The following is a 12063-nucleotide window of genomic DNA, read 5'->3' as shown; positions in this document are numbered from 1 at the left end:
TTGCACATTTAATACTTAACAGAGAGTATAACTGGGAAAGCCCTTCCAGAAATGTCCCCTCAGGTGGTGCAAATCCTTTTAACTACTTCCTACCAGACAAGATCTGCTCTGAGTTCTATTTTCACAAGGCCAGCTCTCTGCTAGTTACAGCTAACTTAAAAAACAAAACAAAGCTGGAAGATAGCTAAGCTAGAATATGAATAGAAGCTGAGGCATGAAGGTTTTATCAGGACCAGACATAATTCATTTTAGCCACAAACTTTCTGGGTAACTCCAAAGCAGCAATATTTAATTAGGGGAATCAAAAGCTAGGCTGGGAGCAAGGAAGAAGTTTGAGGGCAGGGGATCCTTGCAATGCCCATTATCCCACGTCTTTGCATGCGGTTGACTCTTTCAAACTCAACAACTCAGGATCATTTACATGAGGAAACTGTTAGAAAAATAATCATACTTCCCCAAAGAAATCTCTTCCCAGGCTGGGCGTGGTGGCTCGCGCCTGTAATCCCAGCACTTTGGGAGGCCGAGGTGGGCGGTTCATGAGGTCAAAAGATTGAGATCTTTCTGGCCAACATGGTGAAACTCCGTCTCTACTGAAAATACAAAAAAAAATTAGCCAGGCATGGTGGTGCATGCCTGTAATCCCAGCTACTCGGGAGGCTGAGGCAGGAGAATCGCTTGAACCCAGGAGGCAGAGGTTGAAGTGAGCCGAGATCGTGCCGCTGCATTCCAGCCTGGTGACAGCGCAAGACTCCATCTCAAAAAAAAAAAAAAAACTCTTCCCAAATGATAACAAAATCATTCTTTATACTAATGAGGATAAGATAAAAAAATTTGGCTTGATGATTTGTGGTCTCCTAAACTCTTTGTTGTGAAGACAAAAATAAAAGCCAACTTTGGTGGGTAGAGGTGGCTTCTATGAGACAGTAGTTCTACAGTAGTTCAGGAAAGTCTGCTGTGACCGAAGAACTTCTCCCAGAAGGCCCCACCAAGGGAGAAAATGGAGGGCGGAGTTCTATAAAAAGAAAAAAGAAGAGCAAAAATTCGTTTTATAGGTTTCCCAAATAAGAACCACAGCCAGGTTATGTCATCCCTTTGCAATTTCAACACCACAACCAAAGACAAGTGATTCACCATGACATAATAATGTCGCTCACATCCATGTCATACCCGAGGAATTAGGCTCAGGAGTCCCTGGGAGAGAGAATTTCTGAGGAACATGGCTGAACAATAGGATAAATGCTGAGATGGGGTTTAAGGAATACCTGGAAGACTCTGCTTCTCCACTTCACTTGATTAATTCCCACTATCCATGAAATCTCTGTTTCCTCCCACAAGCCATTCCTGATCCTCAGGACTATGTTGGATGCTTGGTCCAGGTGCTTCCATGGCATCCTGGGCTTACGTTGTGTGTAATTTTAGTTATTTGTCTTCACCAAAAGGCTATGTGCTCCTTGGTGGTATGGAGTATGCTCTTCTTTACCATTTATCTCCAGCAAAGGCCAAACTGCTTGCCACATAGTAGATGCTTAATAAATACTTGTTAATAGAGCAAACCATTTGAGCAAAATAAGGTCATCTTGGCTCAGTAGCATCACACAGTATCACATGTCCACACTGATTGGCAGTGGCTACCCAAAGGGATAGGTTGAGGACTTTAAGGCTACAATGAAACTTTGTGGTAAATAGTACCAGCCTCAAATAGTGATGTCTGAGATGTTGTCTCTGCTCTGAAACTTGTCTTTTGATTTTGTTCTTCCTGAAACACTAACGTTGAATTCTATGATGTAGTTGCTTATTGTTTACACTGAACTCAAAGCCTATACTGGAAGTAACAAAAAACAAAACAATAAACAACAACAAATAAAACTAAACTTCAAAGAAGACAACTTTGAGGAAAATTTTCACTTACGGTGGCAGCCCAGTTATGTATAATAATTCTCTCAACTTCTAATTGAAGACCTATAAAGACACATGCATGCACACACACACACACACACACACACACACACACACACACATGCACCAAGGTTGACAGCAATATTGAAGGCTAAAGAGAAAACCATAAATGTAACTCATAGGGATTTGAGGATCACAGCTTTGATGGGCTTGACAGAGTAGTCGAATCAGGGAAACAAAAGAGCTGAAAGATAACATGAAGTGGCTTTGGCTTAAGTACAGTCTTTGATCCCTGATAGAAACTCAGGCAGCTGACTTCTGAGCTGGCCAGAGTCCTGCCTTATTCTCCCACCATATCCTAAACTACATGGCTCTTTTCTTTTTCTCCCCTTTGAAGACTTTACATGTAAGTAGGTAGCACAGTGGAGAGGAAACAATTGTAATGACCGTAATTCTTGGATTTGTAGTGAAGGATCAAGGAAGTGCTTAAGGAGCAGGGCATTTGTGAATGTAGTAGTCTTTCTTTAAACACACAAAAAAGTACTCTGCTCTGCATCTGGCTTGCTCGTACAGTGGCAAAATTCACAGATCAGGAGACAATGCCATTTCATGCTAATACAGCCATATGTGGCAGAGACTGTTATATCTTCATAAAACCCTGTTTCCTTTTCATCAGGGACAAAGAGCTAGACCACATTTTTCCAATCTCTCACAGGTCAGTGCAGCCTATGACTATATTCTGGTCAATGGAAAGAAGTCAAAAGTGATGTAAGCTACTCAAAGGCTTAAGTGTCAAACCTTCTGCACTATCTGCTACCCTTCCTCTGTTCCCTGGCCTGCTGCCCAAATGCAGAAGATCTAATGAAGAATTTCAAGCACTAGCACATTGAAGAAGCACTAGCACATTGAAGAACCACTAGATGAAAAGAGCCTATAGTGCCTAACAGACTGTGTAGCTGAGATACTTTTTCAGAACTTCATTTGACTGTAATGTAAAGGAGAAATAAATATTGTGTTAAATCAGTGAAATTTGTGGTTTCATTCCAGCAATTAGCCTGTACCATAACAGATCATTTTTGTTAGCCAGCAGAGATTATGGAGGTGTTCAGAATCCTCTGCATTGAAAAGTATTAGACCCAGTGTTCTGGTTATCTGTTGTTTTTATCTACCATGTATTACTTCAAATCTTAGGGATTTATAGCAACAATCATTTTATTATATTTCATGATGTGTGGGTCAGGAATTCAGGCAGGCATTGGTTAAGCGAATCTTCTCCATGTGGTGTAGCTCAGGGTCACTCACCACTATTTAGCTATTTAGCTGGAGGCCAAAAAGAATAGATTGAAATAAAATTGAATGAAAGGTAGTTAATTGCATAATTAAAGAAGGCCCTCCCAAAAAGAAAGCAAAAAGAAAACCCAAAATGCAATTGCATGATTAATAGCCTCATTAGTCACACTGAATATTAGAAATGATAATGGAGAATATCTAATTACTTCAGGGCATGTAGATGAACAGGTTCTATCATCTGCTTTTAAGCCTAGTTTCACAGAATTCATTTCTGAGTACTTCAGGACAAATTATCCCTTATTTTCATTATTTCAGCTCTTGTAAGATAAGATCAATTAACAAAAGTGTTATCTAAATCTCTCCAGTCTCTACTCCTCCGGAACAGCTCCCAATAGCATAATCTACCATTTGTTCCTTTACCATTCACTTGTAGACTATAAAACTCATGTTGTCAATAACTTGAATATCAGGTCTTCAATGAGGTGACACAATATTCTTTGTCCCCATGAATCCTTTCTGATAAATGATGATAACATGAATCTATTATTCTATTACAGAAAGCAGTTTATTTCAAAATAATTAGATCTGGAAGCAGTCAAAATAATCAAAGAGTGCTTCAGATACTTTCCTTCTCCACCCATGGAAAAGAAAGATGACTGGCCAGGTTATCCAAACTAAGGCATTTCTGTCATGTATTCACTATCAATAAAACTACAGACAACCTGCAGAATAGGAGAAAATATTTGCAAATTATGCATCTGACAGGGGACTGGTATACAGAATTTATAAGAAACTCAAATAACTCAACACAAAGGACATAAATAAGCCCAGTAAAAAGTGGGCAAAGTACATGAACAGACATTTTTCAAAATAAAACATATAAATGGTCAAAAAATACACAAAAACATGCTCAATATCACTAATTGTGTTAGTCCATTTCACGTTACTATAAAGAAATTCTTGAGACTGAATAATTTATAAAGACAAAAATTTTACTTGTCTCATGGTACTGTAGGCTGTACAAGCATGGCACTAGTGTCTGCTTAGCTTCTGGTGAGACCTCAGGAAGATTCCACTCATGGCAGAAGGTGAAGGGGGAGCTGGTGAGTCACAAGTCAAGAGAGGGAGCAAGAGAGAGAGGAAGAGGCATCAGGCTCCTTTAAATAAACAGCTCTTGAGTGAACCATGAGAGAGAACTCACTCATTACCATAAGGAAAGCACCAAGTTGTTCATCCACCAGGCCCACCCTCGATACTGGAGATCACATTTCAACATGAGATTTGGAGGGGACAAACATTCAAACCATATCACTGACCATCAGAGAAGTGCAAATTAAAATCACAATGAGATATCATCTTACACTAGTCAGAATGGCAATTATTAAGAGGTCAAGAAACAGATATTGGCAAGGATGTTGAGAAAAGGGAACACTCCTACACTATTGATGAGAATGTAAATTAGTGCAGCCTCTTTGGAAAACAGTATGGAGATGTCTAAAGAACTAAAAATATAACTACCACTCAGCCCAGCAATCCCACTACTGGGTATCCATCCAAAGGAAATAAATCATTATATCAAAAATATACCTGCACTCATATGCTTATAGCAGCAATATGCATAATAGCAAAGATATGGAAACAAACTAAATGCCCATCAGTGGAAGAATGGATAAAGAAAATGTGATAGATGATAGATAGATAGATAGATAGATAGATGATAGATAGATAGATAGATAGATAGATAGATAGATAGATAGATAGATCAATCCACCATGGAATACTATTCAGCCATAAAAAAGAATGACATCATGTCTTTTGCAGCAACATGGATGGAACTGGAGGCCATCATCTTAAGTGAAATAACTTAGAAATGGAGTCCAGTACTACATGTTCTCACTTATAGAGGGGAGCTAAATAATGTGTACACATGGACAAACAGCGTGCAATGTTAGACACCAGGGACTCAGAGGGGTGGGTGGGCAGAAGCAGGGAAGATGATGAGAAATTACCTAACAGGTACAATTTACAGTAGTTGGATGATAAATACATTAAAAGCCAAGATTTCACCACTTAGCAATATATGCACATAACAAAATTGCACTTGTACCCCTTTAATTTTACCAAAAATCCCTATGGTAGTGCTCCTTTATTTGTAGTTCCACTTTCTATGGTTTCATTTACTCACAGTCAACCACAATCTAAAACTATTACATTTAAAATTTCATAAGTAAACAACTTATAAGTTTTAAGATGCACGTCATTTGGAATAGTGCGATGAAGTCTCTCATCATCCTGGTGCGTGTCCATCCATTTGTATAGCATCTCCGGGCTGTAAATACTCCTTGCCCATGAATCACTTGGCAGCCATATGAGCGATCAGATTGACTGTTACGGTGTCACAGTGCTTGCGTTCAAGTAACCCTAATTTTACTTAATAATAACCCCAAAGTGCAGAGTAGTGATGATGGTGTTTCAGGTATACCAAAGAGAAAGTGCTTCCATTAAGTGAAAAGGTGATAGTTTTGGACTTAATAAGGAGAGGGGAAAAAATTTATTTTGAGGTTGCTAAGATCTATGGTAGGAAGAAATTTTCTATCCATGAAATTGCAAAGAGCGAAAAAGTAATTTGTGCCAGAGTTGCTGTCACACAACAAACTACAAAAATTACAGCCATAGTGCATGATAAGTGCTTAGTTAAGATGGAAAAGGCATTAAAGTGGCGGTAGGTGGAAAATGGACAGAAATGTGCTCTGATTGACAGCCATTGGGTTTAGTACTATCTGCTGTCTCGGAAGATCTCCCCGAGGATAGGGGGCACTACTGTAATTTGACTATGAAATCACTCCCATTGTAATGAAGGTTAAGAATGAATAAACATAACAGCTACCCACACATAGAAATGCAGTCTATAGTTTGCCCATGCACCTGGCTGATTCTCCTATTTTGCTTTTTTTGGAGAACTTACATTTGAGCACTGACGGTGCCTGAATTTGTCTCTTGAACTCCACTAAAAAAATAAAGTGTTATTCCACTTAGCATTTGAGTGCATATACTTTTGTAATGTTTTCTAGTGGTTTTTAAATGTTTTCATTTTATTTTTCTAAGCAAATCCTTAAAGGCAGGGACTTTGTGAATTCTCAACATTCATCCCAATTCTTGGCAATCAGTAACTAATTGCTGAATAATTGAGAATCCTAACAGCAAATGCCACTTCCAATCTTAGGTCTTGCAAAAGCTATACTTGGAATGTATGACATTATTGATTAAAATGAGGTTTGGGGACATCTTTGTCTTCTAATTTTCCATGCTGTTTTTATTTTCAAGGAGGCAGTACGGTCTAAAGCTAAGGACTGGCTACTTGAGCCTGGTAGGTATATGTATCAGCTCCACCACTTTCTAGAATTCCAACCTTTTGTAACTCAGTTTCCTCATCTTTAAAATGGAAAATATAATGCTACATACTTTACTACCTAATCTGTGGTTGACAGATTAGCTATATTAACAAAAGAGTTTATTTAGAAGAGTGCTCAGTACATATTAAGTATTTTTTTGATAGGCAGAATAATGACCCCGTGCCAAAGATGTCCACATACTGGTCCCTGGAACCTGAAATACGTCACAGGGAAAGAAACATTACTAGGGAAGCAGAAATTGCAGTGAGGCAGGACCATGAGCCAAGGAGCTCAGGTAGCATCTAGAAGTTGGAAAAGGCAAGAATTTGATTCTCTCTTAGAACCTCCAGAAGGAATGCAATTCTGCTAACACCTTGATTTTAGCCCAGTGAGATGCACTGTGGATTTCTTACCTTTAGAACTGTAAGATAACAAACTTGAGTTGTTTTAAGCCGCTGAATTTATGGTAATCTTTTATAGCAGCCAGAGGAAACTAATACAATACTTAATAAATGCACTGTCAGTAACCCTCACAACCACAAATAATTGAGAAAGTCTACCTGAGCAAAATGAATATACGAAACTACACCAGAACACATTATGAAGCACATAGCTTAATTATACTTTGCTGTGAACAGTACAGCCTCATATATCAAGGCAAAAAAAAAAATAAACAAACAAGAATTGTAATAAATATTCCAGTTTCCCTGCTTTACTTTTGAAAAATAAATGTTTTTGAAAAAATAAATCAAGCATGTAAAGTTCCCTCAATTCCCACTTTTAAGCAGAGAATGCCCATTAGTGAGCTTGTGGTTATGCTGTTTGTATATTTTCCCCCTCTCGCTAAGAATCTTCATGTTCCCACGAGAATCTAGACGTACCCAAGTCACATGGTGTTCTTCCTGTAATACTTTGTCCTGTACAAACAATAGGACGCCAATTATCCAGGGTTAGCATGAAAAACAATAAGAAATTACAATGATTTTATTCCTGTTGAACTGATCATAGGAAATTAGAAGTTTTGACAGAACTATATGCCTGAAAATCATCCAATTTCTCATCTCTTTTCAGAGGGTTCATTTCCACACCAACCTTAAGCACCCAAGAAATCAACTTTTTTTTTTCCTTAAGACACTATAATCTACTTCAGAAATTCTGCTTTCTTTCCAGTCTTCCTACTTCTCTATACCCACATAATTTTTTTCATATAAACTAAAACTCGAACACATGATGCAAAGGCTTAAACAGTTTTTTCACTACATTTTAAGACAGTTTATTCTTTATCCTCAAAAAGAAATAATGTGGGCACTTTTCCTCCTTGTTCTATTGTAGATATAACTATGCCACAAAATATATGGTAGGTAGAGGAAAGGACAGGTAGTTGATGTAGAGTCTCTCCTCAACGGCCTTGTGTATAAGTAGAATTAATCTATTCTTTAATTTTAGGTTTTCCTTTCTTTGTTTTCAGTTGGCAACTGTGACATACCTAGATGATGTTTCCATTAGATATATACAAATATGTGTGTATGTATATACACAGAAATACTTACATCCATATGTTCTAATAATGCCTCTATTTCCTTAAAAATGATTCAGGCTAAAAACATGTGGACAGAGAAGCTATCAAAGACAGCTAAGATTCTGTCAAAAGGGCGGAGCCAACATAAATAGGCTTCCAATAATTCATTAATTCTGAGCATGGAAAACCTGTAAATAAAAGAATCACAATTTTATTCTGCATTTTCTATATGAACTATCTCTTGGAGTGGTGGCCAAATAGTGGTGAGAGGAATTATAGAAGCATTTCAGTTAATAAATGATGAAGCAATGATAAAATTAGAATATCACCCCTTTGTGACTCCTAATGGAATAATGGATCTAGGCAATAGTCACTGACGGCTGCTAACGTCATGAAATGAAAGATTATTCCTCCTTATTGACCTCCTGGTGGGAGAACATGTCACAGCCTGTAAAGTACTCACCAAGGACACTGAACCTGAATCTCATGAAGCATCCATATCTAACTACAAATACACAATAAGCAATATGAACTGAGGGGTATGCTCAGTACACTGTAGGAAAACAGGCAGCAAAATTCAAAGTGTAGAAACTACAGGACAAACAACCTGGCTTTATAAAGAAACTCTGTAAAAGAAAAAGCAAAGAAATGAAAAGAAAACTATAGGTTGAAATCTACATTCTTCTATTTTTTTAATTATAGTTTTTTAATTAACAAGTAAAAATTGTATATATTGTTGTACACCACGATGTTTTGTGGAATGGCTCCATCAAGCTAATTAACACAAGCATCACCTCACATACTTACTGTTTTGTGGTGAGGCAGTTTTAAACCTGTAGTTTAAAAGACACTTGGGAGATATATCAACCGAGCAAAATATATGACTTTATTTAATTCTCATTTAAAATTATTTTTTAAAACCTCCAAAATATAAAACATTTTTAAGATAAATCTGAATACAACTGGATGTCAATTTTAATTATTGCATTTATCAATTTGGGAATATATAATTCTTCTTCTGAGGAAACAGATTTCAGGTCTCTGATTAAATTTTCCTTTTTGTTGTATATATCCATGAACATATTGATCATGATTATTTTAACAGACCGTTTTTAATAACACCAATATTTAAAAAACCTGTGATCCTTTTTCTTTTTTGGTTTTTGTCGTTTCTTGGCATGCCTGGTAATTTCTAATTGACTGCTTGATATTTTGCATGAAGAATTACAGATATTCTTTCTTTAGAGAAGAGATACCCTATGCTCTGGCTAAATACAGACAGATCACCCCAATCTAATCAGTTTACCTGTGATTTATCCCCTGTTAGAGTGTAACCCTCTGAGGTTCTGATTGAGAGCCTAGGTTGTTTATCAGGGTCTGATAAAGCCCTGGACTCCAGCTTTTTTGTCGCCCAAGCATTGAAAGCTCTGCTTTTAGCTGCTTTTTGTTTGAGCTCTTGTTTTGCCTTCTTTTTTTTTACTACACATCTAAAGATGTGGCAATTACCTCAAGCGGAAAATCAGCAGAGTGTTGGGGTCATTTTCTTGTGACTCTCTTTAGTCAGGGATTTTAGCTTCTCAAGCCCCGCTTGTCTTAGCCAGGCTAAACTCCAGCTCTTCTCTCTCCAGATGCCAATCTGTACTGGCTTTTTCTGGCTTTTTGCCTCTTAATAGGGGCACACTCCTTAGCTTGTCAACCTCTCACTTTTGAAGCTGAGGAACTGGCAAGTGCTGCAAAAGAAATAACAACATAAAGAGTTTCAAGCTTCCTTCCCCCTAGGATCTTGACATTTCAAATCCTTCCTGCCTCAAAAACATCTTCAAGCATCAGAGTTGTGCCTCATCCATCTTTTCTAGTTCTTGGAGCTGTCTTGTTCTGTTACAAGCTACTTTGTTGTAGCTAGAAGTAGAGGTTTTCACTGACTGGATATTTGCTATTATTAAGAAACTCTTATTTAAATAATTGTAATATTAATATTAAAAATAGTAAATCTCTAATGATAATATTGTTACGTATGTTTTAAAAGTATCTTTACGCCGGGCTTGGTAGCTCATACCTGTAATCCCAGTGGTTTGGGAAGCCATTTTGGGAGAATCACTTCAGGCCAGGATTTCAAGACCAGGCTGGGCAACATAGCAAAACCCTGTCTCTATAAAGAAATAAAAAATTAGTTGGGCATGGCGGTGTGTGCCTGTAGTCATAGCTACTCAGGAGGGAGGTAGGAGGCTTGCTTGAGCCAAGGAATTTGAGATTACAGTGAGCTATGATTGTATCACTGCACTCTAGCCTGGGTGACAGAGTGAGACCTTGTTTCAGAAAACAAACAAACAATTTTGAAATACATCATAATATTTTGCTTCATAATAATGGCAGGAGGGTGACTAAGTAAGGAATAGACAATAGATGCATCAAGATTTATCTTGAATTCATAATTGCTAAGGTTGAATGAGGGTACATGATGAGTTACAGAATTCTGTCTCCTTTTGTATATGCTTAAAATTCTCTATAATATAAAGTATAATAAATAAAAAACATACGGCCTTTGTATTCTTGGTTTTCTTTCAACAGGTGTAAAATTATCCTTTGAGAAACAGGCTAAGTAAAGGAACTTCTATTTAAAAAAAACCCAACAACTAACTATATATTGAAAATAAAGAAATATACTTTCTTAAACAGAGCCACAGCAACTAAGAGACTGAATGCTTTGCTTGTTAGCTGCACTCAAGCCAGATTTATGACAAAAAGAATAACATGTTGAAGGCATAAAGGACAATGTGCATGACGGCTTAGGAGAGAGCACACATTAATGAATTCAGGAGGCAGTCCATGCCGAGTAGAAAAAGCACTGGGTTGAGGTTGTGTTCCAGTTTACTGAGGGTCCTCATGGGCAAGACAATGAGTCAGGAAAGAAGATTAAAAAGTAGGATAGTTCCTGCTCTAGATTTGTTTAAAATTTAACCCCAGTTCAAGGTTATGCTAATTTATAAAATTATAGTTAGAAAAGATACAACATCACATTCATTTCTTATCAGTGAACTCTACTTTTCAGCACTTTTAAAATGGGACTTCAAAGATTTAAAAAATGCCATTGGGACATACAGAGCTCAGGACAGATTATCTTGTTTTTCTCTGCCTTCAAGTTGCCACAGCATGGGATCCATGTAAAATCAGATTAAAACAAACACCAAGAAGCTTCCTTGATGGCAGAATGAGCTAGTTGAGACGTTATTCTCCTCACTGGTTGGTTTCCTCAGTCTCTACTCATCTACCTTAGCAGCAGTAGCATGCATGAGGTCCCCCCAAGACTGTGCTGGGGCGATTGTCCTGGTTCATTATATCCTATGTATGGATAAACCTGCCATCTTTCAAATCACACAGGGAAACTCATGATTTCGACACAAATGCTTTGAGTTTCTCTCTCTCTCTCTCTCTCTTTCTTTTTCTTTCTTTTTTTCAGGGTCACACTCTGTTGCCCAGGCTAGAGTGCAGTGGCACGATCTCTGCTCACTGCAACCTCCACCTCCCAGATTCAAGCAATTCTCCTGCCTTAGCCTCCCAAGTAGCTGGGATTACAGGTGTGTGCCACCATGCCTGGCTAATTTTTGTATTTTTAGTAGAGACAAGGTTTCACCATGTTGGCCTGGCTGGTCTCGAACTCCTGACCTCAAGTGATCTGCCTGCCTCGGCCTCCCCAAGTGCTGGGATTACAGGCAGGAGCCACCATGCCCACCCTGCTTTGAGTTTTTATGGATCCTTTTTCCCAGATAGAAATTACTCATTTCTGAGAAGCTGTTGAAGCTATTTACAGGTTATTGTATTTCAATTGCCTCTCTTTTTTCTGTTTAATTTTACTATTTTTTATGGGAGTGATGCTAAAACGACCTCCTTGAAGGGAACAATAGATTGTAGAGTAAATACAAAGCCAGTTATTTTTGTAGCCCCATTTCAGACAGGGATTGTCACACT

This window comes from Hylobates moloch, unplaced genomic scaffold, assembly GCF_009828535.3.
Source record: "Hylobates moloch isolate HMO894 unplaced genomic scaffold, HMol_V3 SCAFFOLD_17, whole genome shotgun sequence".
Lineage (NCBI taxonomy): Eukaryota > Metazoa > Chordata > Mammalia > Primates > Hylobatidae > Hylobates > Hylobates moloch.
The sequence above is the reverse complement of the archived record's forward strand: the minus strand, read 5'-3'. Positions refer to the sequence as shown.